Source organism: Bombyx mori, chromosome 3 (assembly GCF_030269925.1).
Source record: "Bombyx mori chromosome 3, ASM3026992v2".
In the NCBI taxonomy this organism is placed as follows: domain Eukaryota; kingdom Metazoa; phylum Arthropoda; class Insecta; order Lepidoptera; family Bombycidae; genus Bombyx; species Bombyx mori.
Window position 1 is genome coordinate 5,009,923 of NC_085109.1, and position 26,750 is coordinate 5,036,672.

The 26,750-nt window shown below is 37.8% G+C and overlaps 1 protein-coding gene across 3 annotated transcripts in view; it reads left to right on the top strand.

Annotated features, from left to right (window-relative positions):
• LOC101741769 (uncharacterized) overlaps nucleotides 1–26,750 on the top strand; it is a 143,786-nt gene that overhangs the window by 53,808 nt on the left and 63,228 nt on the right. For all 3 annotated transcript variants that reach the window (XM_062675365.1, XM_062675361.1, XM_062675372.1), the window contains exon 2: nucleotides 24,698–24,738. The gene's annotated coding sequence lies outside the window, so the exon portion shown is untranslated. The remainder of the gene's footprint in view (nucleotides 1–24,697; nucleotides 24,739–26,750) is intronic.

Below are 26,750 nucleotides of genomic sequence, written 5' to 3' on the forward strand. Positions count from 1 at the left end.
GTTCGTCAGGAACGTCGACCTCCATGACGACCTGGACTTAGAGTCCATCAGTAAGTATCTTCAGTCGGCGTCCATGCGCCACTTCGATAAAGCGGCACGACACGAGAACCCTCTCATCGTGGCCGCCGGTAACTACATTCCCGATCCTGCGGACAGAATGGAAAGCAGTCGACGTCGCCCTAAACACGTCATCTCGGATCCTCCTGATCCACTAACGGTGCTTTTAGGTACTTCAAGCACCGGTCACCGTTCTCGTCGAACCCGTCGCTTGCGACGAAGGGCTCGACGAGTAAATTAACTCTCAGACACAGCCCACTGAGTTTCTCGCCGGATCTTCTCAGTGGGTCGCGTTTCCGATCCGGTGGTAGATTCTGCGAAGCACGACTCTTGCTAGGGTTCGTGTTAGCAACATCGTCAGGTTTGAGCCCCGTGAGCTCACCTACTAAAGTTAGGTTACGCTGAAATAGCCGCTAGGGCTATCAGCTTAGGTAGGACAAAAAAAAAAAAAAAACAAAAATAAAGATACATATTTTGTTATTTTAGTTGATAATTTGAATTACGATGTTTTTTTATTTTAAGTAATTTATTATTTCCTAAAATACTGAATTTCCTAAATACTTTCTTGTACTTAAATAAAAACTAATCAGCAAAATTTAAGAGAAAAATCAAGAAAACCTACATAAAATTGAGCACGATTTTTTTTGCGATTTGTGTCGATTCTACATTAGCTGAAGGATCTTCGTTCCTACCTGGTGTCCCACGACACCACATATTTTTTTTAGATTTATATTTGCTTATGGGTGGACGAGCTTACAGCCCACCTGGTGTTAAGTGGTTACTGGAGCTCGTAGACATCTACAACGTAAATGCGCCATGCATTTGGATATTAGTATAAGTTCTAAGGTCTCAGTATATTTACAACGGTTGCCTCACCCTTCAAACCGAAACGCATTATTGCCCGCGCGGACTCACAAGAGGTCCTACCACACAACCACCTGATCTGACCAAAAAACTATCTATATCTTAAATAAAATGGTCTATTTAGGAAAAATTTACGATTGATATTCGATATCGCTAAATAATATAAGAGTTCTAATATTTTTTTACCGTCAACCTAAACACAAATCGTGCATGCCGTCATATGGGGCTAAATATAGTTTGTTATTTCTTAGATGGGTGGACGAGCTCACAGCCCACCTGGTGTTAAGTGGTTGCCGGAGCCCATAGACAACTACAACGTAAATTCGGCACCCATATTGAGATATAAGTTCTAAGGTCTCAGTATAGTCACAACGGCTGCCCCGCCCTTCAAACCGAAATAATTACTGCTTCACGGCAGAAATAGGCGGGGTGGTGTTACCTACCCGTGCGAACTCACAAGAGGTTCTACCACCAGTAATTACGCAAATTATAATTTTGCGGGTTTGATTTTTATTACACGATGTTATTCCTTCACTGTGGAAGTCGATCGTGAACATTAGTCAAGTACGTATTTCATTGGAAAAATTGGTACCCGCCTGCGGGATTCGAACACCGTTGCATTATGCATTTAAGACTTAGACCTCATGTCTCAAGGTGAAGGTGGCATGACGTCGTTGATGTCTGTCCGGTAACGACTTGAGTCCAGGGGGATGGGTGAGATCGTCCACCATCTAAGCATTTTTTTTTATTCACACACTACTCCGAAAATGTTCGAGTTCCTAATTTAGTTTTTCATTGCCTGCAATTGACGTAAATGCCACCACCCAAGCTTTAAGTCTCGCTTCCCTGCCCTTCAAATAAAAACGCATTCCTGCTTCACGGCAAAAATAGGCAGGGCGGTGATACCTACTCGTGGGAGCTCACAGCACGCCGTACCACTAGTAAGCCATGAATGTAGCCATATTGTGACAGAAGCGGCTTATAACCGGACGATCGCTTGCTGCTGAGACGTTTTAGATTAGAACACTCTGGAACTTCAAAACCGTTTTTGCACTCGACCATATCCTTATTTTTCAGTCGACGGGCTCGTATATACGGGCTGATATATAAATAGTCCACTATACTCTGACGCAACAATATCGTGACCCAGTTAAAGTTCTAGCTTTGATTCGAAGCTCTTCAAGTGATATTTAGTTGTTCTGTACATGTGAACCGGAAATGCACTGGATAAATCTTATTTTACTGACCTAGTTTTATGTGCAATTCATTCCGATATGAGCAGTCGGACCAATTGGACAATATTATCTCGCCAGAGTACTGGTGTTCATTACTTTTACTTAGAATCTGTTATCAATGGTCTTTCCATTCATCTAAATTTGTCCCACTGAATTTCTCAGCGGATCTTTTCAATGGGTTGCGATTTCGCTCCGGTAGTAGATTCTGCGAAGCACTGCTCTTACTAGGGCCAGTTGAGGGCCCCGTGAGCTCACCTACAATCTATAGCGTAGCTGGAATAGCCCCTTAGAATAGCCTCTACCATCTTCGGCCAGAGTTCCTCATACACCACACGCCCCGTAGACACGGGAATCCCAACGAACCTTCGGTCATGTGTCCGAAAAAAAAAACTACTTCCCTAATAGCTACTTCCATCAGAGCCGTATGCTCGTTTGCCTCTACTTATCTCCTTAATCGTTCTCTGACAACTGAATATCTGAATATCGTGACTACGTAACACTTTTTGAACCGTATGCCTCCATTTCACATGATCAACCACTTGGTGTAGTAGCGCCTACAGATTTATCCAGTTGGAGGAATATTTTACCCATCCAGCCTATTGGGGTTCCATCCCTCGGTCTTTTCCCTTCCATTTTCTCGGTCATTGTTCGGAAATTGAACAAAATGATAAATTTACATTTTTATACTTTTATTAACTACTGCTTTTTATATTATAATTTTATTTTATTCGATTAATATTAAGTTCTGCCGTTTATTGCTTATGTTGGTGTTGCGCATGCGTCTGTCAGTCCTCACGTTTTGTTCGGGTCACCCCGCACTCCGCTTCCGCGTGACCCTCTCGTTTGGGTCTCATCGCCGACAGTCACCATGAGCCGTTCCAGGCTTTCAGGACTTCTGGCAAAGTGTCCGTAACATCTGCGTCTGCCTGTTAGGGCAATAAATAAGTCGGTGGTCACGTTCAGTCAGATAGGTATTATTCTGCTCTTTGTATTGGGACCAAAAAAAGATCATAGCCTAGTACACGAAGTAACGTCTTGGCGCGAGGATCACGGTGGAGATTCGAAAACAGCTACCAAAAAATGTACACTAACTGGTAAATTAAAAACACGCGTAGCTTTTCAGTTTCACTTTGTAATAGACAGCAGTGACTTGATGATGAACAGGAATCAAGGTACCTCGTCACCATAGAATATTTTTTTTTTTTGTTGCCTGGATGGTTGATTATTTTATTGGTATTAATCTAAAACGCACTCAACTCACTTTCGGCAAGAAAACCGATATAGATTTTAAGCTAAGCTTTAAGACGTAATCTGGATGTTATTTCAAACAATAGTCTTCAAACATTTTATCTGTATCAAAATACGTATTTTCAAAATTATGCTCTAAATATTTACGATTTCACCCCGACAGTATTGTGCCTTACTCTTTTCCAATATTCCAATAAAACCACAATGGCAGAATGATATAAACAAGTGGTTTATCGGTGGAACCGCAATATTTTATTATTTATCGTAAAATTTTATTTTCCTTGTTAAGGTAGTTTTTCCTGTTCAGTTTTATTATCATAATATACATTTATTATATATTATATATTTTTATATTATACATTTATTATATATAAAGTAAAAACAATTAAATTTGCCACGCAGTTTTTATTATAGGTCCCAAATAAAAAAAACTGTTTTGTGGTAAGTATCGTATTATTATTGTTACTTTTATTAGTTGTAGCACGAATAAGGTTTTTATATCATATTGAAAACATTTAAATAATATTTTTTCGGTATTCGCGATTCTTAAACGTCGGAAATAATTTAGATATTTGTTTTCTCTCTCCCCGAATACCTCTTAGAAATACGATGGACTCACCAGCCGCACGGTGAATCACACATGGATCATGGTGCTTCAAACAAATTGATTAACTATTCGTCTCACATAAATGCGAGATTATGTCGTAAAAGTTTTAATTATCTATATATTAATAGGTGAAGCAAAAACTTTGTATCCCTTTTTACGAAAATTTCCCGGACGGAGGAGTATGAAATTTCCCACACTTATAGAGAATATAGAGAAGAAGTGCAGAATACTAATATTTTTTAAATATTATGCATTAAAAATATATTAAATCAATTAAGTAAACATTACACACACTACCGTGTATTTGACACAATACATACGTTTAAATCATAGACCTATATATAATACTTCAGTGGTTTAAATATACTCTTTGTTTATCAATTGTCAATTGTTGTATTTGTCAATTGTTAAACTCTAGTTAATGTTTAAAGTCTGTAGTCAAATTCCGAATAGATTGATATTGCTTGTCTTTAATTTTATTTATCTATAGTATAAGTTTTGGCGAAATCTGTGATTATATTATAGAAATACAATAGTATTTGACAATAGAACCATAATTATGTTTGAACATACAATTTCAATTAACATTATAGTTGCATTTCGACTACTGTGGGACCCCTATTTTATAGAAAAATACATGAAAAATTCTAGGAAACAAATGATCAAATTAAACTACCTTTCTTTTTGATTGTTTTATACTTGGATATTTCACAGGATATTTGAACTGTCAGTTAATTAATTATTCAAGAACAAGGGATACTAAGATTCATAAATTGCATTACAGTGTATGTACACTTTCATTCGATTACATAATTATGATGTTTCTTCAACATAGAAATATATTACTTGTAAAATTTTCGCGCGAAATCCATTTTCAGCGTAACATAAAAACCTCTCTCGGTTATGACGTCATGAAAGCAGACATTTTACTTCACCGTTAGAAAATAAATGTAGATTCATTTAAAATTTGTGTTACGAAAACTCTGTTACTTTATATTTGCGGTAATATTTTTCTGAAAGCAAGTCTTAATGTTTTGTTTTTTCTGAACTAAATTCGTCAATAAGCTGGTCTGATGTTAACTGATTCCCAGAGTCCAGAGAAATCATGATGGGAATGCCACCCACTTTGAGGTTCCTTCAAACTGCAACGTATGACTGCTTCTTCTAGGCACGGTCTGTTGCGGCCTACCAGTAAATAGCAATCAGTGATTCAATTTTGAAGTCGTTTTGGCCTAAAGGATAAGACGTCCGATGCATTCGTGTTGAGCGATGCACCGGTGTTCGAATCTCGGGCGGGTACCAATTTTTCTAATGAAATTCGTACTCAACAAATGTGCACGATTGACTTCCATGGTGAAGGAATAACATCGTGTAATAAAGATCAAACCCGCAATATTATAATTTGCGTAATTACTGGTGGTAGGAGCTCTTATGAGTCCGCGCGGATAGGTACTACCACCCTGCCTATTTCCACCGTGAAACAGTAATCGGTTTGAAGGGTGGGGCAGCCGTTGTAACTATACTGAGACCTTAGAACTTATATCTCAAGGTGGGTAACCACTTAACACCAGTACTGTTTTTTTTATAACTACGTCCTTACTGAAGGTGACATAAAACTGAATAATAAAAAAGTACATTCGCAGTCTATCTGAAATTATGGTGTAATAAACTCCGGCAACTGCATTACGTTTAATAAATTTCTTGTTACGGCTCTCGACGGTAAGTGCCGAAAGAAAAATGTTGTTTCGGAAATTCGTTTTCGACTATTTCGCTACTACGATTTTGTATTTTTGTTTCACTTAACGAGTTGAAGACATTTTTTTTTTGGGGCAATGAAAAATGTTCATTGCTTCCTTTGCAAGACGTAAGGACGCTTTCTGAACTATGAAAACGGATATAATTGAATTCTTTTTTGTTCACTTGAAGAAAAAAGATTACGGTTCATCCGATATTAAATTAAATATAAATTAAACAGACATCACAACGTGAACATCGCCGTCTTGAGATATGTGGTTTTTTTTGCCTAACGGTTACCTCGTGGGATTATACCAGCTTAACCTAGCATGTAAGTTCACGGGACTCAGTCTGGCGAATTTGCTAACACTAGTCCTAGCAGGTGCAGTGCTTCGCTGAATCTACCACCGGATCGAAATCGCGACCAAAAAAAAAGATCCGGCGAGAAACTCAGTGGGATGTGTCTTTGAGGTATTTTACGCCGAACCCTTCGTCGCGTTTGAGAGGTTCGACGAGAACGGAGACCGGTCATATGATGTCAAAATCTCAAATGTTTGACGGCTGTCCCAATCTTCACAAAGGGGCGTAAGACTGATTCACGGCAGAAGTAGTCGACCGTGCTATATAGGCACAACATAACGTTTTATATGCTATGGCATACAAAACGTGCAGTGAATTGTCACAGTGACATGCAAATTTATTTTTTATATACTTAAAATGAAATGCAACCTAATTCTTATCTTGCAAAGCACACTAATGTCTTTAGAGTCATTGAACTTGTAAATCGCTAAAACAGTATAGGTATTTGAGACCGTCTTTCGCGGTATTTTGTCGTAAATACTTAAAGACTGATGGATTTCAAATCCGTTGCACGGCTCATTTTGTTCCGAAACTTTTATAATATGGAGATATGTATGGAATCTCAATTGTTTTTGAACAAAATTTGAAATTTCCTGTTAATACTTAGGATGCTCTACTTTTTTACTACCGCCAACTGTCGTCTGATTGTTTCACTCTTATCTAATCTTATGGAGCTCACAGAAATCACGACGTTAATTCCCATTCGCATTAAGGCAAATCTATATCTTAATTTTATTTGTACAATGGCCATCGTATTCTTCAAGCTGGATAACGTGATTCTTCGTGGCAGAAATTCTCGTATTTCTTCACAACAAGGTTTGCAGAGAGTAAGTAATCAGCGGTGGATAGCCGTTTGACCTTTCCCCTGGCATAACTGCTGCCCATGAGTGACGACAACCACTCATCATCAGATGGATCATCATCATATTATGCTCGTCTGCCGAGAAGGGTAATAAACAAAGAACAGAATCAACTGGTGTCACCTAACGTTTAGTATAGGAGGATATATTTAGAGGCTTTGGTATGTCTTTGTAGTAAATTGAAAAAGTATTCAGAACTAGAAACGATTCAAAGTTCTGAACAGAGAATAACCAGTCATCGTGCACCTTTAAGGGGGCACGAGAAGGGTCCTGAGGGAAACCTCTCTACCCGTCGAAAATCTGAACACAGCGACTTTATTTTTCTTGTATTGCGTCATATCAATATAAGTTCGCGACACACCTACGTCACCGAGGTTCATAGAAATCAAAACGCAATTCCTCCACCAGCCATGCCACAAGCATTATGACATGTACTATTTTTATACAAAATAAAGCTAAAAGAATAAGGAAAGCTAGCATAACCCCTCGAGGCTACTAGCAAAAGGTAAGTAAAACATAATAAAACAACAAACAACCTAACATTCATGTGGTATGTAACTGCTCCTCCGCATTTACGTACCATGTCTATGACCATTAAAAAATATCTCAGAATCTAATAAGAGTTTTAAGGCAGTAAACCTTCCATGAGTTTACGTCCAGTTTTATTCAATTAGTTTTGCGCTTTTTATTAGGTCCCGTTCGTTTTATGAAGGTCCTCTAAACTGGAACTCATTACCTCTCGAAGAATATAGAATATAGAATAGAATATATTAATAATTGCACAGAACATACATCATGTAGCGTTTTCGATTTTACGAAAACAAAACGTACTGATTTCATTGAAAGTATGTTAGATTTAGGACTCCATTGAGCGGTTGGTGGTGCAAGGGAAAGTCGAGGGCAAAAGATCTCGCGGACGATCTCCAACACGACGGACCGACCTCATAAAATCTGTGACTCACTCCAACATAAATGTTTGCTCTCACTCTGCGAAACATCGTGCCACATGGCGTCGCATCGCGAGACCATCGGTATCGCAGGATCCGACTGATGCATGACCACGACCATTCTGTCAAGCGTGTACGAATAGGAAGATGTTAGATTTTACGTTGGAATCAAAAGAGGTCTTGTAAGGTTCGTGGGAATTTTCTGCTTAGTTGAGTCGGAGTTGATCTGGCTGCGGTGACAGCACTATACAGTGTGGGCTCCCGTTGCCGTTTTTATTTTCCGACGACAAAGTTTTAGCGATGCATCGCCCTTTGTATCTAGTAACTAGAGATATAATATGATGAAATAATGTTACAGTTGGCGAAAGTATTTTCTTAATGTGAAATTTTAATCAAACTTTCGAAAGTATCTTTAGGAGACACTTTTTTACCGATGCTAATTATAAAGACAAGGTTTCCGAGAAGGTTCTCATAAATTAGGTAGACAATACATTCCATGTGTGTAAAAACTTTGTTTAGAAAATTATAAACACTTATAGAGCACTTTTGAGGACGTTCTTGAACAACAAAAATTTTAGTTTAAAAATCGCATATCGGATTCGTAGTTTCAAGATGTCTGAGCTGAGAATCTGGATTGGTAAGCATTGTGCCTCAATTAGCCTCTGGCTTCTAGCAACTAGCTTCTAAAAATGTCAACTGCTAGTCTTCTCTCAATTTAGGATGATGATTACAATCTTTTTGATTTCAGAGTTTTCACTAATAAAAATCGACACTTTGCTCATGATTTCACTAAGCCAATGCATAGCTAAACATCCCATTTTTGGGAAAGACTCAGCATCAACAATTACAATCCAATACCATAGACTCCGTTTCTCATTGTGAGATACTGCCTTCTGAACCCTCACAACTTTGACTTCTCAAGATCAATTGAATCGGGCACTTTATTACAGCCCATCCGAGTTTTATTCAAATAAAGCCCTACTCTGAATAAAACTTTATCAAATTGAGCACGACTTCAATAAAAAAGCTCTATTCGAAAGAAGCGAATGTAGTTACTGAAAAACAGGGTACTAAGAAAATAAAATGGTGTGACCTAAATTCCCTTGATTTATGCTTCTAATTACCTGCTCACGCTCGGCCTTCGTTTCATTAGGTAGAAACGTAGCTCTGTTCCAAATGGATGATTTTCAAGAGGGAATTGAAGAGTTCCATATACACGTTTTTCAGTTACGAAGTACAGATTGTAAATATAATATCTATTAAACTTTATTCATTGATGTTAAAAAATGTATATTTGCAATAAAAAGAGGCTACAATGAATGTATACAGCTTACACTAAATACTGGCTTTAATAGGAAAAATATTAGAACAAAGTAATCAAATCATTGTACTGTCATCGATCGTTGACACGTGTGTAAATACTCAAGGTAATCAATTGAACTCTTAAATATTAAGTGTCTTTATTATCTATGAATAGAACTAGAATGTCCGACTAAGATTTTTAAAATTATTTTAATTGTTTGGCACTACACTACACTAGGGGGTCGCGGGTTTGAATCCCGCCAAGGGAAGATATTTGTATGATAAATATAAATGTATTTTCCAGGGTTATGGATGTATATTAAATATATGTATGTGTATAATAAAAATCTTACATTTATTTCCGATATCTGGTACCTGTAACACCAGTTCTTTACGAACTTATCACGGGACTATTTATAGACATTGGCCATATTGAAGCCGCTGCCTAATATGGAACCATTGTCAAACCTATTATAAAAAAGTACATTTCATTGATAGTACGAATTTAACTAATGACAGTTAATTCATTTCATTAACTCATTAATTTCATTAAAACTAGAACAAGCCGGCAAATTAAAAAAAAACCTTTTTGCTACCCAATGTTGTCCATTAATTACATTTCATTAAGATGCGTATAGGTCCGTATATGTATCCGCATAAATCGTAGGAGTGGGGAAATGCCGATAACTAAATATAAGAGAATAGTTGGCAATCATCACTGAAAATTCACTGCAGATAAAAGAGGATTCCCCAAAAATAACAAAATCTTCTCTCGACAACACGAGAGCATTGATACAAAGTACAGAGATACTTAAGGATTTCCTTAGCTCAAATAATCCAAAGTAATAGTGACTAGGTCTTAAGTAAATCCACTGAAGTCTAGACAGAAGTAATTATTCTTAGTTTCCTTGCCTTCAAACCTTAATCAAGGGTCCAATAGAATTTTCAGAAGTTATCGTAAGTAGCAAACGTTAAAGCATCGTTACCTATTATTTTTATTCCATGATTAATAAATTACATTAACTAGCATAATAAAACCACGTGTTGGGAGTCCACGTCAATAGGTACCACTAAGCAACTACCCTGCACTCTCTCCCAAGTTTGCGACCCCCCGAGGTCAGAACCCGGGCAGGTCAACACTGCAACCAGATACGCGGTTCACCCCAAGGTCGTCCGTATGCAGGCTTTCTGGCGACCGTAATAGGTATATACCAACGCTCTGTCTTTTTTATCACGAAGCGCTCACGCCTTTGTATAAGTTAAGAAAACTAACCTAAAACAGTGCGATCGCGATAAAGTGAACAGTACATAAAATTATATTAGCCGTGAGCTCGTATTTGGCATTAAAAAGCACCCCCTTGATAGATAGAGTAATGCAGGTTAACGCCGCACAAACTACTAAAAAGTTGATCTGTGATCAGAGTTCTTTCTTTCTGGTCGTTCCCTCAATGCTGAGGATCGTGACTGTATGTCAATCTTCTCCACTCGGTCCGGTTCTGCGCCATATGTACCGCTCCCCATATCTGGCCTCCAGTCACCTCCTTGAGTTGGTCAATCCATCTAGCTGGCGCTCTTCCTCTAGTGCGCTTCCCCTCCATTTGTCCGAGAATTGTGAGTTTCTCCAGGCTGTGCAATGAGGATCGCATTATGTGCCCAAAGAAACTCCGGATCCTTTCTGGCACATAGTCAGCAGGCGCTTGGTGATCTTCAGCTCTTCGAGGATTGGTTCTCATAGCTGTCCAAGGAATGCGTAGCAGCTTTCTCCAGCAATACATTTCAAACGCCTCAATCTTTTTGCGTTCCTTTTTCCTGAGACACCAAGTCTCCACCCCGTACAGGAAGATAGAGAAGACCAACGTACGAACCAGACGCATCTTAGTTACTCGGCGAATATTACGGTCTTTCCAGATTTTATCGAGGCTAGTCATGGCACTTTTATCAGAGTATCATATCACTATTACTACTATTATTTCGATATAATATCTATTATTATTTTAATTCAGTGATCTTTTTCCGAAAAACTTACATGAGAAAAGCAATAAGATTATGTAAACTTATTTTTTATTCCTAAATTTCACATAAATACTATACTTATATAATAAATTTAATTAAACAGCACACACACAAACACACACTATGGGCCAATTATTTTGATTACATTTAATACATATTTGTATAAGTAGTATTTTATATTTGACCGGAGAGCGCGTAGCAACATTGAGTTAGACTAGCCAAATTAAAGACATGCCTACATCTGTTGGAAAGTTATTACGGGATTCGGTTTTCAAGAGTCAGAGCTGTTAGTCCGTTGCTTCGGTTGAAGCTTTGTCTTTATGCGATAAAGAATAAAATATTAAAATAATACACATTAGTTGAAGGCTTTGTCGTATTTTGTTCGATTTATTATATGTTATAATTATAGTAGTAATGGGCTACTTAAACATAACGCAAAATTTCTGAAATTTCGGTTATTTAGACACTAACAGTTGTTGGACAACTAAAGTGGCGGATGAAAGTCGATTGCATGCAGCAGAGATGCGAATGGTGTGATGGATGTGTAGAGTAACGAGAATGGATAGAATACGGAATGAATATGTCAGAGGAAGTCTGAAAGTGGCACCTGTGACAGAGAAGCTGAGAAGTGCGCGTTTGGGATGGTACGGACATGTGATGAGACGAAATGAAAATGAGGTAGGTAAGAGAATGTTAACTATGAATGTGGAAGGTTATAGAGGAAGAGGTAGACCTAAGAAGAAATGGGTGGATTGCGTGAAAGTAGATATGGGTAAGAGGGGAGTGAGTGAAGAAATTGTATATGATAGAAGAATATGGAAGGAGAAAACATGTTGCCAAAAATCGCCGACCCCAAGTGACTGGGAGAAGGGCAGGATAATGATGAATGATGAGACATTAATTTCGGCATCAGTAGGTACGTTCATGCCATATTTGTTAACCATCGACCTGTGTCTGTGTGTATAAACGGATACATGAAACATATGAAAGTGGAGCTCCTGTAGACATAGAGTCTGCAGTTGTACTGGCAGTGAAAGTTACCTCTACACGTGGTCCTCCGGGCGTAAGGGCGTGAACACATGCTTCTAATTCAATAAACTACTTGTGTCATAAAATCTATATATTATTATATAAAAATGAATTGCTGTACGTTAGTCTCGCTAAAACTCGAGAACGGCTGGACCGATTTGGCAATTTTTGATCTCGAATTATTCGTGGAAGTCCAGGAAAGGTTTAAAAGGTAGATAAATATGAAAATGCTCGGAATTGATTAAAAATAGCAATTTTGTTTTTCCTTCGATGTGTCCCCCGTCGGACGGATTCATTTTGTGTGTTTTAAGTTTATTTTATACAAATGTTTAGGTCTTTTATTTATCGATCGAGGCATTATGAAGTCTGCCGGGTCAGCTAGTTCAAAATAAATCTATGAAGCTATTAAACATTTTATTTGATCTCGATAAAGAAGTTTCCGATTCGAAGAACCCAAAAAGGTGTTAGACAAATTTTAGGAAAAAATAAACGTTAAAGGAACTTCTTTACAAACATACACGAATTGAGCAATAAAGCGAAAAAGCGTTTGTTTACAAATTGAGCAATAATTCTTCATTAGAGCTCATTAAATAGATGCCTATAATCTAGACCAGATCTAGCCTGGAAGCGCGTCCGCCGTCGGATATTGCGCATCTTTCGACGGATTAGTCTCCGACCGCAGACTAATGGATTCAAACGCCGCTCCAAACGTGCCCCGAATCCACTTATTGGCAATATTCGTTCCACAACACGATTTCAGTTTTGTATTCTCCTTGATCGCTAGAAAGGTGTATACTTGAGCAGTCTCTTTTTGTTTTTATTGCCCTTGTAGGCAGACGAGCATACGGCCCACCTGATAGTAGGTGGTTACCGTCGCCCATGGACTTCAGCAATGCCAGGAGCAGAGCCAAGCCGCTGCCTACCGTTAAGTACTCTCCACAAGCCTCGTTTGAAGAAGGACACTGTAGATGATATTCGACTATATGAATATGGTTAATAATTTTGATTTTAACCAAATGTTCCAAAATCCGTTAACTAGACTCTCTCTAGCTTTAATAATAACGCAATTTATAAATTAAGATTTTAACAAACACCCGGGAGCGTTTAATTCTAAAACGGGATATAATTTAGGAAAGGTGATTGCGGTTAGCCAATACAAAAGCCCGTTCGAACCCAAAACACGTAATTGCAATCAAATACGTTTGGATCTGAATTTTGGTCAGTCCCATATTAATTTTACATTATACGTTACATTAGGACTGATTTGGCGTGCTTAAATGACAATTAAGGCGTTACGGAATTAATTTTTTTAAATGTACTCAACGTCGGGTGTCTTTCGTCTCAAGAATATATTTTGATTCCTTTTTGTTTTCGTGGATGTAAATTGCTAATAAGCAGTTTACGAGATTTGACATTTCAAACCCATTTTGTTGTCTGAGGTTGAATTTTAATAACCGCTGCCTTTTAATGTGGAATTCGTGATTGCTTTGCTGTAGAAATAATTAAGATCGTTCGAGTTTGACGATTAAGACAATCAGAAGAATACGGCAGATTTTTTTTTCCTACCTAAGCTGATAGCCTCGAGAGGCTATATCAGCGTCGCCTTAACTAGTAGGTGAGCTCACGGGGTTCAAACCTGATGACGTTGCTAGCACGAACCCTAGCAAGAGCCGTGCTTCGCAGAATCTACCACCGGATCGGAAACGCGACCCACTGAGAAGATCCGACGAGAAACTCAGTGGTCTGTGTCTAAGTGTTACACTACGGCTGACACTTCATCCTTATGTCAGGATAATGTTCCGAGATTACGATGTATATAGACTCGGTTTGCTTTTAACACCGGATGGTGGTAATGAACTCACGTCTCGTCTACTTGTGAAATGTTACCAACAGACCCCAAATTTTTTGCATTTAAAATTATTATCCCTGACTAGCCGATGGGCTTACAACGCTAAACCGTGCTTCTGAAGCCTTAAAATGTTATAATTGACCATTGAGATAGTGAAATCTATCTGACAGAGAAAAGCGGTTTGTATGGAGAATTTTATATTTTAGTTTTATCCGCTTACGGTAATCAAATTCGAATGGAAATAATTATTTGGGCTGACTTCAATGTTTGTTCATGGTACTACAATGTTACTGGTTATAGGACCTCTTGTGAGTCCGCATGGATAGGTACCATCACCCTGCTTATTTCAGCCGTGAAGCCGTAATGCGTTTCAGTTTGAAGGGTGGGGCAGCCATTGTAACTATACTGAGACCATACTGAGATAATATCTCAAGGTGGATGGCGGCACTTATGTTGTAGATGTCTATGGACTCCAGGTACCACTTAATACCTCTCCAGTAACCACTTAACACCAGGTGGGCTGTAAGCATGTAAAAACAACAGTTTCCTGACGGTCGCTTCAGTGTAACTATTTTTATGCTCTCCGGCATTATTATTTATCAGAAATCAATATATTTTATCCTATATGTATCAGCAGGCAGAACCGGCGGTAACATATAGTATTTTTACAGCGTTCCTCGCATGAATATGAAAATAATAATCTTATTAAGATTTTCTCGTAAAAGGGTGAATTTAATAAAATACTTTTTTACGAGTACACGTACTTATAGAGAATATTTGAGCTGTAAAGGTAAAAGTACCTAATAAGACGCTGGATTTATGAACCTAAGCCTTTGTGAGTTACAACGTGGAGTATAATGCGACTATAATAATATTATCTCTGTTTTTGGAGTTCCGTAGTCAAATTAAGAGGAAAACGAAACCAAATAGTTGATATCTTTAAAAGAAATGCTTATTCTAAATTACTACTACTCGAAATTAATACAACCAAAATCAACTTATGCTTTGATTGGACGGACACGCAATGCGTTTCTCTACTACCTTCACTATGGCTGTAATCTCCAAGAAGGCTAAAAGGTATTAAAACACTGAAATAAATTATCATCAATATTAAGATATAATACAATAAAACAGTAGACTACGCTGTGTCTGTTCATTGAAGTAAAGTGTACAAACAAACAAATATAAAAGTGGTAATTAAAAAAGAATTATAGAACATAAACTCACGGATTTTCTGAATGGATTTTAAAATAGTTTTTATAATAGACAAAGAATATTTGGAGCAGATAGATTTAAATTTTGTTTCGTGAAAATCGGATGCTGAAAATGTTGTTGTAATTTGAACAGTTTCATAGTTCACTTTACTACTGCTAGTAGTCCCGTCCGAGCGTAGCTGAAATAGTCCCTAAGCTAAAGGGATTAGGTAGGGGAAAAGAGTTGTTCAGAGATAATAATTCTTTTTCTTCGTGGTTTTTGCGTAGCGCATTGGCAATCTTATTCACTCAGTCCGTAGAGATTAGCGTTCGGTACCTACTGATTCCCGGTTAGTCACGCACGAACGTACAATTGGGGTGATCACTCTGACTGATTAGGTCAGTTGAGTTGCGTTAGTTAACAACCGTTCTGATTTTGATATGGAAGTTTTCCGCCACACACAGAGCACGTAATAGGATACCGTGGGCTGTTACGTCCTTGACATTGACTGACATCAAAGAGCAAGTGCAAGACAGGGTCAAGTGGAGACAACTTGTGAGGGTCCTATGTACCAGCGGGGTAGGTACCCTAGGACTACAGCAACAACAACCTTTCTATTACTAATATCATCCTAATAGCTGTCCGTTCATTTGTTCATTATATGCAGCATTTGTTCATTATATGGTAGGCAGCGGCTTGGCTCTGCCCCTGTCATTGCTGAAGTCCATGGGCGACGGTAACCACTCACCATCAGGTGGGCCGTATGCCCGTCTGCCTACAAAGGCAATAAAAAAAAAATATTTTTATGGGGGCTCGGTAAACAGTTGCTTGACATTTGGGTGCTTTTCTGTAAACCCCTGCCTTCTGCTCATGATCTTCATTCAGCACTCTCAAACGTTTCAGTATATCTTGGTCTGATTGTAATAAGATACAGCTAGCAGATATGCCTACCCATTTTTTATATTATTATATAAGAGCAAAAAGAAGACAGAGACAACAAAATTACCTAGTCATTGTAGTGGTCAGTAATCTGATTATTGTAGACCGGGATCCAGTATCAATTAATTGAGTTAGCATTATTTTTATCATTATTTGATACTTTGAATATTAAAATCCTTGGGCTGGAGCTTTTTTCTTTCTTTTTTATGTAAGATACATGCAAGTCAGTACCTACCGCTCAGGAGTCTCTAGAAACCTGGTTTGAAGAAGAACATATAGCCCAAATCACCATAAAAGAAGCTCCTTAGTGCCAAAGCCGGATGGTATGTTGCAAAAAGATCTCTGGAAAAGCACCGTGGATGAACGCTGTGATTTTCGGTAGTTTGGATAAATTTTGCTCCGATGGTGGGCGATATGATCGTAAATACGAGATGACAGAATCATCTCAAATATCAGATATGAAGACGGCGGGGAGAGCATAATCATATAATCTTTTACGAAATTTACAAAAGAATACAATATAGTCAAGTGTGTTATTTTAAAATGTTATCGTATCAAATACAACCTTTATTTGGATCAAGAACCCATAGACATAACTTAAATGTCGCTATCCACGTTAAAATTGAATTTGAAATTCAAATTCACCTCGCACTAGAATTCCTCACCAATCAACCAATTTAGCAACTACGCAAAATCAAGGCGCTAATATATTTTAATTAAGACTCCGGTTGTCGTTCATCAGCTTATGACAGTTTCGATCGGAATATGTAAGGGAATACGGCAGGAAAGTTATCAAGCGCTCGTAACGACGTGCGAACTACGGAACGTACCCTCCTCCGGATATTACCAAGGTACGATAGATGGAAGCAATTTAACTCTTAACCCACGCTTTTAATGTTCACCTTCCAATGCCTACTCAGATATTCCGCGCAAAAAAACTCGTTTGGAATATAAGGATGTCTCCACACGTTATTTATTATCGATGTGTACGGCCCGTTAAGATAAAAACCGCAACAACATCTTTCTTCGTGAGCAAAAGTGAAATGTTCTTTCACGATTAGACAATTAGATGTGTTTAATTTTGTTAGATTTCCGCGAGACTTAGATGTAATCAAAACTATTTTGTCGAGATTTATTAACGCGTTTTTATTTTAATTGTCATTATGTTATTTTCGACATTTTGAATACTTTATAGCCTTAATGAAGTGTGTGATTTGAGTGATTGAAAAAAAAAAATCGTGGGATTAAAATTAAATTAAGATATTCACTCGTAGCGCGTATTACGAGCCCGCACGGATAGATAGATAGGTACAACCCTCCCTATCTCTGCCGCGAAACAGTAATGCTTTCCGGCTTGAAAGGTGGAACAATCGTTATTCTATACAACTGAGACTCAGACCTTAAATCTCTAGGTGGATGGCGGAATTCAGGTCACGGTATCTATGCTATACGATAACCACTTTTTTTTTCGGGCCGGGGGCGAACCTTCTACGAGGTCCCCGCGCCTGAGAGGTGCGGGGTATGTGAGACTTGACGATCTGCAGATGTTAGGAGCAGACCGCGAGTCCAAGGATGCTTTTAAGGCCCTACCGCACTAAACGACTCCCCTGTACTTACACCCGACGTCCGATCTCTGTCCAGGGTCCAAATCCAGTCAGAGTAAGGGCTTTCCGCGGTCAACACGACAACCAGACTCGTGGCGCCACCCTTACGATAACTACTTAGCTTAAGGTTGGCCGTGAACTCGTTCATACGTCTAAAAGCTAGTTTAGACGATGCGAGCTGCTGACCAGACAGTAGACAGCTAATCGGCTTGTCTACTCGTACGCCAATAGCTCGGCTTGCCTTTGCTGTCTACACGACACCAGTAGCTGCTGTCCAGTCTTGCGAGTTGCCGCGACGACGAGTGAACGTGTTATAAAAAAACGGTGATACGCTCTATGACAACAATATTATTTTGAATTTTGAATTCGATAAACTGTACTGTACGCAAAACACGGGTTCCGCTCACAAGCACTGTCCCACTCGCACTGGTGAGCTACCTGCCGAACGCGTCTCAACAATACGAGCGACGGCCGAGCTGCTGTCATGTACGAGTTGCTGGCGGACGAGCATGCGAGTGAAAACAAAAATTCTTGAAGTAACTCGAATGCGAGCTACTGTCCAACTGGCACGTGCGAGCTATTCGTAATGACGTGTAAGTAGTGCGAGTTACTGCAGTACAGCTACTCGGCAGGCTGACTTGTGCGCTAGCTCACACTGTGTAAACTAGCCCTAAAAAATGTTAGAACATTACCAATGGTACGATTGAGATTTCCATCTCATGCCATTGTGTGAGTTACACATTTACGCGGTGTGTCATCATCATCATCATCATCATCAGCCTTTATCTGCGGTGTGTGACAACACTAAATTAATCAAATCCGCCAATGTCCGTCTACAAGAAATATTAAATATAATATTACATACATCCGAAGTGAATGTCATTAATTAAATCCAAGATCACTGGTCATTAGAGTAAATCATAGATTACGAGCGTCATGTAGTTCCTTCATAGTGGAAACAGAGAATCAGTCAGTGACAGAAAATCGCTCAATCGACAAGGACACCTCCATTTGTCCGCGTTAGTGAATCAAGTACAGGCGAACTTATACATCATTTATGGCTAAATTATACAGCAAGGGGAGTTGCTTTTCATATATTTCTGCTTCATCTAGCACGTAATGCTGTGTATTGCGTCGTTCAAACTGCTTATCTTTGTCATTGTTCTGCGCATGAAAAAACTTTTCTCTTGCACCCGTGACCCATTTAATAACTTTATTCGTCACTTTTCATTATTTTCGGAATTATCATGTCGCCATATTATTATAGTGTTTTTTTTTTGCGTAGGTCCGTACGAGTCGACTATTTTATCTACTTTGAAATGGTTGTCGGAGTACATGGATAGCACAACATGCCATGGCCTACCTTGGGAGATTAAATCAAAATTAGTTGTAAAGAAATGTCACCCGCTGGGGTTCGGGAAAAATAAAAATTCTACCGAAGTAAAAATTAAAACTATATTAACACTTAGAACCCTCACAGAGCATTTTAAAATTCTTAATTCACTTCTTCCGCTTCGCTTCAGGTTACCCGTTTGTTGTTTCGCTTCGAGTAGTTCCGATTACTAATTGCCTTTGTGACATCCCTGCAAAGCTTTTATAGTCGATTCGACATCCCTAGGATTATCGAGAACATTCCTCACAAGTCGAGTGTTTTCAATATGCGTTTCCGCCATTTGAATAGATGGCGTTGTATTTCTCGAGCGCTCTTGACTTTACTAGTTCTTTTTATATTAGTTCCTGCTATTCGACGATAGATCGCGTTGCTCTTACCGACGTAACAGTAATAATGTTAATCCACCATATTGAAGTTAAACTACTTCGCGGCAGAAATAAACAGAACGGCGCCGCGGCGGAACCATTTCGTCTCCGCTGGCAACAAACTTTACATTAGTACTTAATGCAGACTTTGGGGGATAAGGGGAGGAATTTGAAATTATTATTGTTATTTTTTATTGCCCTTGTAGGCAGAAAGGCATACAGCCCACCTGATAGTGAGCGGTTACCGTCACCCATGGACTTCAGCAATGCCAGGGGTAGAGCTAAGCCGCTGCCTACCGCTTACTACTCTCCACAAGCCTCGTTTGAAGAAAGACATGTCATAGCGCCCGAGAAAAACCATAGAGAGAAACTCATTCTATAGCAGGATGGTACGTGGCAAAAAATACTTCTGGAAACGCAATGTGGATGACCGCAGTGGCTCCAGCTAGTATGGATGAATTCTACTCCAGTGGCGGGCGGTGCGATGATAAAAACGAGATGATGGTATCATCTCAAACAATACCTCAGAGAACTGAACAACAACTGAAAGTTAGTGGCGGTATACAAATTGGGATATCTATGGACTCTGGTAACCACTTACCATAAAGTAGGCTATAAGGTAGCTTGATTATTTAAGCAATAAAATTCTCCGATGAATCCCTTAGTTAATTCTATATCATCCATTGGAGGAGATGGAGTGATTTTATTTTAAAATGACAATAAAAAAGAGATTCAGGAACTATTCAAATCTAAACTCTGTTCGACTGTAGACCAATCAAACATATTGAATAAATGGTTCACTGAATAAGTTTATCAAAAGAAGTTTCACTCGACTGGAATTTATAAGGGTTTACGTAGGCCCTTGAGTTGAGGAGAAATTTAATAAACCAGCCATAATCTTGCAGTTCGCTAAGCTTCGACTCTAAATAATTTTGGATAACTTAGTTACTTTTTTATGGTAGTCGATGTGTTGGCATCACCATTGGTGATGATGATAGATGTTAAAGTTCAGCAAAAGCGGCCTAGAAGAATCCACTTTTTGTAATCTATATATATAAAAGAAAGTCGTGTTACACCATTTATAACTCAAAAACGGCTGAGCTGATTAGGATGAGAATTGGTGGGGAGGTAGCTTAGAACCAGAAGAAGGACATAGGATACTTTTTATCACGTTCCCGTTGGACGTGACATAAAACGTGGTATAACAAAATGCAACTGATATGGAATAACAAAACGTAACTGACAACTAAACGTAGTGTAGTCTATGGTTAATTATAATACAATTTTGAAGTTGACCGGTTGATGTGTTTGTTTCGAGTTTCTATTAGCTTATTGTGCCGAGATGATTAATCATTAAGAAAGTCATGGCGCGACCAATACGATCAAATCTTTCCCGACGAAGCCGTAATGCAACTAGGATTCGAGACATTGCGAGTGAAGGGACTGAAGATAATAATAATAATAATAACAACAAAAATACATGGCCAATAAAGAATCATTAAAATGCTTGCTTTTTTAATTTACATTAATTATCCAAATAAAAATTGACCTTGATAAACTCAAAAGTCTGTTTATTTATTGCTTCTAAGGCGGTACAAAGTTCGCCGGGGCAACTAGTGTAAAATATTTCTGCCGTGAAGCAGTAATGCGTTTCGGGTTGAAAGGTAGGGCAGCCGTTGTAACTATACTGAGACCTTAGATCTTATATTTCAAGGTGGGTGGCGCATTTACGTTGTAGATGTCTATGGGTTTCAGTAACCATTTAACACCAGTGGGCTGTGAGCTCATACAACCAAGTAAGCAATAAAAAAATGACTTAGAGAATCGCATAGATTTTTGCTGTTAGTTTAATGCCAGATTTTATTTGAATCTATAATAAAAAAATATCTGAAATATAAACATGACAGTAATATCGGAGCACGAACAACGAAAAATAATGAAACTTTTATAATGAAATAAATATAATAACGTGAAAGTAAGTAAACAAAAACCTTAAAAATATGAGGCCTAGAATAGCAGTACCCTATCTCTACCCATAATTATTGTATAAGGTAGTTAAGCAAGATTCTGCTGGTAGATTCAACCAAACATTTTTCTTACTAGGGCAGATGTTAGCAAAATCTCCCAGGTTGAGTCCCGTGACCTCATCTACAGGTTCGGTGAAGTTAGCATTGTCTCTCGAGTTTAGCAATAGGTAGGCAAAAAAAGTGGTGGATGGTGGAATTCACGCTTTGCTAAGAGCTCCGGTACTAACAAATGGGTCTTGAGCTCATTCACCCGTCTAAGTGTTAAAATACCTAGAAAACATGCACTTGTTACTTACTAATAATTGTCAAGTTATAATTTAACGAGACAATTAATATATTACAAGAAATTCTAATAGCAAAATTTTGGCTTCCACCAAAGTAATACTATTTGGTATTTTTGATACAGTCATTTCTATTTAATGGCTAAACCCTACTAGACAATATCTCTCTGAGTGACTTTGATACTAAATTTATTAATAAAGATATTCAGTGCTCACTCAATCCCGTGCCTTTCAGAGTGAATAAAAAATCACAAAAAAGGGTTCGCCCTTCCAAGCCTTAATTGTCCTTGACAGCTTCATTTATTCCTTTGTAGAACGTTTTAAATTGATTTCGTCAAGAGCTTCGGGATGCAACATTTGTGTTTCAATTCTATTTCTTTGTTAAAGCATTTCATTTAAGATTTAAAAAAAGTGTCAATAAAAAAAAAAAAACTTAAAATTTGGCGTCTCGTTTCATTTTGACATCGGATCGATCGAGGGCTTCTTTGAAGCCATTAAAAATAATGAATGTACAGTTTGTCAACTGTCACATTAATATAACGCATATAGAAAAAAAAACTAAAAAAATATAAAAAATATAACTAGAAAAATTTAATAAATGACTAGGCTGTGAGCAACTTATAGTTAATTCTGTAGAATTTAACCCCCAGTATCCGGGATAAGTTATAGCGCCCCAAGCGAACAGGATTTAGTGTAGTGTAAATTTAAATCCGGAATGGATTAAGTTTCAAACTATTGAAGTCTCTTTAGTTCTGTTATAAATTTCTAACTTGTTTATAACTATAATGCTAACTTATAGTAATGATGTATTTGTAGTGACACTAACTCTCATTGCTAAAACAAAAGGAAACGTTTGAAATAACATAATGAAAATAAAAAAAGGCGAGATTAAACTTTAACAGTAATTTTAATTATGTCTCCGACTCGTAAAAATCGAAGAATATACTATAATAGGTTGTAGATTCGAGGTGAATTATATCCAACTGTCCTCTTTTAGTTTACTTAAAAGGTTGGGAAATCCCAAGGCCCAATGTATTAAGTGGTCACTGGAGTTGATACACAAAACGTGAGACATGAGGCCGATTTCTCAATTGTGTCGTAAAGCGGCACTTTCGCTTAAATCTTGGAGCACCATTTGGTCTGTTTTAATCGTTTTGGCCAATGAAATCACTTTTGTCTATTAAAGATCTGGTATAGATTTAACGCAGCCAAACTCGTACGTATATCAGCTTTCATATCGTTGAGCTCTATGACTGTACATATGGAAGCTTACTTTTCCAATCCTATATGTTTTATCGGGTGCGCTGTAAATCCGTCGGTAATCCAATTCGAACAGCTAGAGTCAGGCCTGACTGTCGTCTCTATTGTTTCCATTAAACGTCCATTGCTATTTTAAAATACTGGTATATTTACTTCGTTCGGTTCAAGGATTAAAAGGTTATCGTATGGCAGGATTAAAGTTCATTATGTTGTTTTCCATCACAAAGCACATCTGCCTGATTTGGATTTTGATCCTTTTGAATTTAGCTTACTTAAATCATTGTACTTGATTTTATATTAGCTTGGACGGATAATGCTAGCCCGGTATAAGGCCTTCTGCCGTTTTCTTGGGACTCTGGCAGAGATTATGTGGCATATTTTTTTAAAATTTCAAACGCTCATATCTTTGTTACCCTTGACCAGTTAACTGTTGCTGTAGTTATCGTTTGTCGTCAATTCCGTTTAATTGCTACCAATAAAACTAGGTTCAAGTAATTCTACATTCCGTTAAGACTGTGGTAATTTTTCATTAAAATAAAATTTAGATTTCGTCGATTAACCGTAAAATTAATAATCTGAAGTTATTCGGATATTTTTGATATGGTATTAATATAATTAAGTTAAAATATCGAATAACTTCTTGGTATTTGAAGGGTATACCGGTACTTAACTATGCATTCTATGTATATATTCTTTATATTTTGTACATATTGTTGGGAATACGTGCATTTTGTTATTTTCATCATCGGAAGTCGGCTCCCCTAGTGCTAAGCGACAAAACATCATAACATGAGAACCACATCTTGAAACGTGCAGTTGAATTTTCAATTATGTTACACAGCGGCCGTTTTTTTTTCTTGCTTAGATCGTTGGCTAAGTTTACATTTTACTTATTTTTAAGTGGTTATCAGAGCCAACAGCGATCAACAACAACTACCACCCACCATAAAACATGAGCTGTAAGTCTTAGCCTGTGACTTAGTACAACGGTTGCCCCACCCTTCAAAATTAAACGCATTACTACTTCACGGCAAAAAAAGACAGGGTGGTGATACCCACGAACCCATAGATACAGCAAGCTGAGTTTCTCGCCGGATCTTCTCAGTGAGTCGCGTTTCCGATCCGGTGGTAGATTCTACGAAGCACTGCTCTTGCTAGGGCCAGTGTTAGCAACACTCCGGTTTGAGCCCCGTTACCTCACTTACACGTCAAGAAGCTGAAATAGCCAGCCTCTCAAGGCTATTAGCATAGGTAGGGAAAAAAACTTCGAATATGTGGGCTCAGGATCCTATCAATTTAGACAATCCTATCAATTCAACACCTATCAATTTAGACTATCCCGATAAAACTAACTTTCCATTGAAAGGTGCGTTGAAACCTGTTCACCTATTTGCGAGGATACAGATAAAGTACTAATAAGCTCCCTCGTTGATTAAAAACAGCTCAACTATTAAACAATAAAAAAAAATTACAAATTAAGGCCAACTTCAGAGTTTTACTCATAATATTAATTGGTGTTTTCTCAACAGGTGGCGCTGCCAGCAGCTCGGGCATATCGGTTTCAACTCAGGTACGTTGCGTACTAATATTATTTCGTTGTATTATGAAAATTTGTGGCATCATTCGGGGCGCTTTTGGGAGCTGCCTCTAAGCACCGAGATAGGGAAAGAGGCTTACGAGCTAATAACGTCTTAAGGTGCCACGAATAAAACATATGAGTAGACGTTTAATATAATTTTAAGAACATTTCGGAGAGTACTCAGAGTCGTGGTTTTATTTATTTATTATCTCAACCCTAGTTAGCAATTTATCCCGTGTTATGAGTGCCGAAGGTTCATAAGATAAAATAATTAGTACATAATTATTTACATACATACATAGCTCTGGGAAGGTATTCACTTCGATCGATTCGATTTTCTCATTTTAAAAATGAATATCTCATTGTAAAAATAAATATTTAAAAAAATATATATAAAAAAAAATGCCCGCTGAGTTTCTTGCCAGTTCTTCTGAGGACGGAGGCTAGTTTATTTGTGAATTGGCGGTAGTTCTTTTTGACGTTCAACAAGTATGTACTTTCATTTATGTTGAATAAAAATTTTTTGATTTGATTTGATCGGTAATCGATCCTTGGACAGGTGCTTAATGTGTAGTTAGATAGCTTATCTCTCGCTTGACGAACGAGGCAATGAAAACAGTCCCTGACTTTGCTAGATTATGTTCTTACATTTGCAATGCAAAACAAAAATAATAGAATAAATTTTATCGAATGAGTTTTATTTTAGTACTCCTATGTTATGTTGTAGTAAAGTGCTTTAATCCGTCATGTTGTAGTCAAGTAGCAAAATTAATTCATCTTCGTTTTTAGACACAGTTCCAATAGATACCGTTTCGTTCCCAATTTATGGATTGTTCTTCTGAACAATTACATTTCTTTGTATTAACTTATTTTAAAGCATTTTCTTATAATCCGTGTAAATATAACTATAATAATAATATAATTAAAATGATATGTGGTGTCGTGGGACACCAGGTAGGAACGAAGTTCCTTCGGCTAATGTGGAATCGACACAAATTGCAAAAAAAATCGTGCTCAATTTTATGTAGGTTTTCTTGATTTTTCTCTTAAATTTTGTTGATTAGTTTTTATTTAAGTACAAGAAAGTATTTAGGAAATTCAGTATTTTAGGAAAAATAATAAATTACTTAAAATAGAAAGAGAATGGATGAGAGAGCGAAAAGAAAGAGGGAGAAAGAGAAAGGTATTATACACTACTCGCTTGTGTATACGACTGTCGCGCCTGCGCACGTCTCATTTAACGGTTTTATTCCACGCACTTTTTTCCACGGATTTTTTCTTACGGTTTTACTATCACATTTTTTTCAGTTCGGTCGCGCAGCAAAATCCCTATCCCCTCCAAGCTTGCCGTAAGGAACTTCGTTCCAAAAACATTAACATGATGCTATAAGTAACATAAATTTAGGTTTTTAAAGCCATTAGCGCTTCGTTACAATCGACATAAATCCGTTTGATGGCACATTTCTCGTTTTTACATGTTTTCCCAATTATATCGTTTTCATTGGGGAAGCGTTATTTATTTATTTTAATTATTCAAACACGGGACACGCCGGGCTGTGATAATAACAGAGAATAAGCTTTGGAGAGTTTCCGTGTTGCTTTTGTGTATGCGGTTAGTATTTTTAATACTATGCGTTTCCGATCCGGTAGTAGATTCTGCGAAGCACTGCTCTTGCTAGGGCCAGTTTTAACACTCTGGTTTGAGCCCCGTGAGCTCACCTACACGTCAAGGAGAAGCTGAAATAGCCTCTCACGGCTATCAGCATAGGTAGGAAAAAGAAACATATACTTTATTAAGTTTTTTTTTTTGTTGTGTTAGCAACAGCTAACACTGACCATACCAAGAGCAGTACTTTGCAGATTCTACCACCGGATCGGAAACGCGACCCACTGAGAAGATGTTTATTAAGCAAAACCGTATTTCGTTAAATCAATAAGCATGTTTTTTTGTTTGGCGTTTAACTGTGTAACATTAACATATTCTTTAGACTAAAAACCATCGA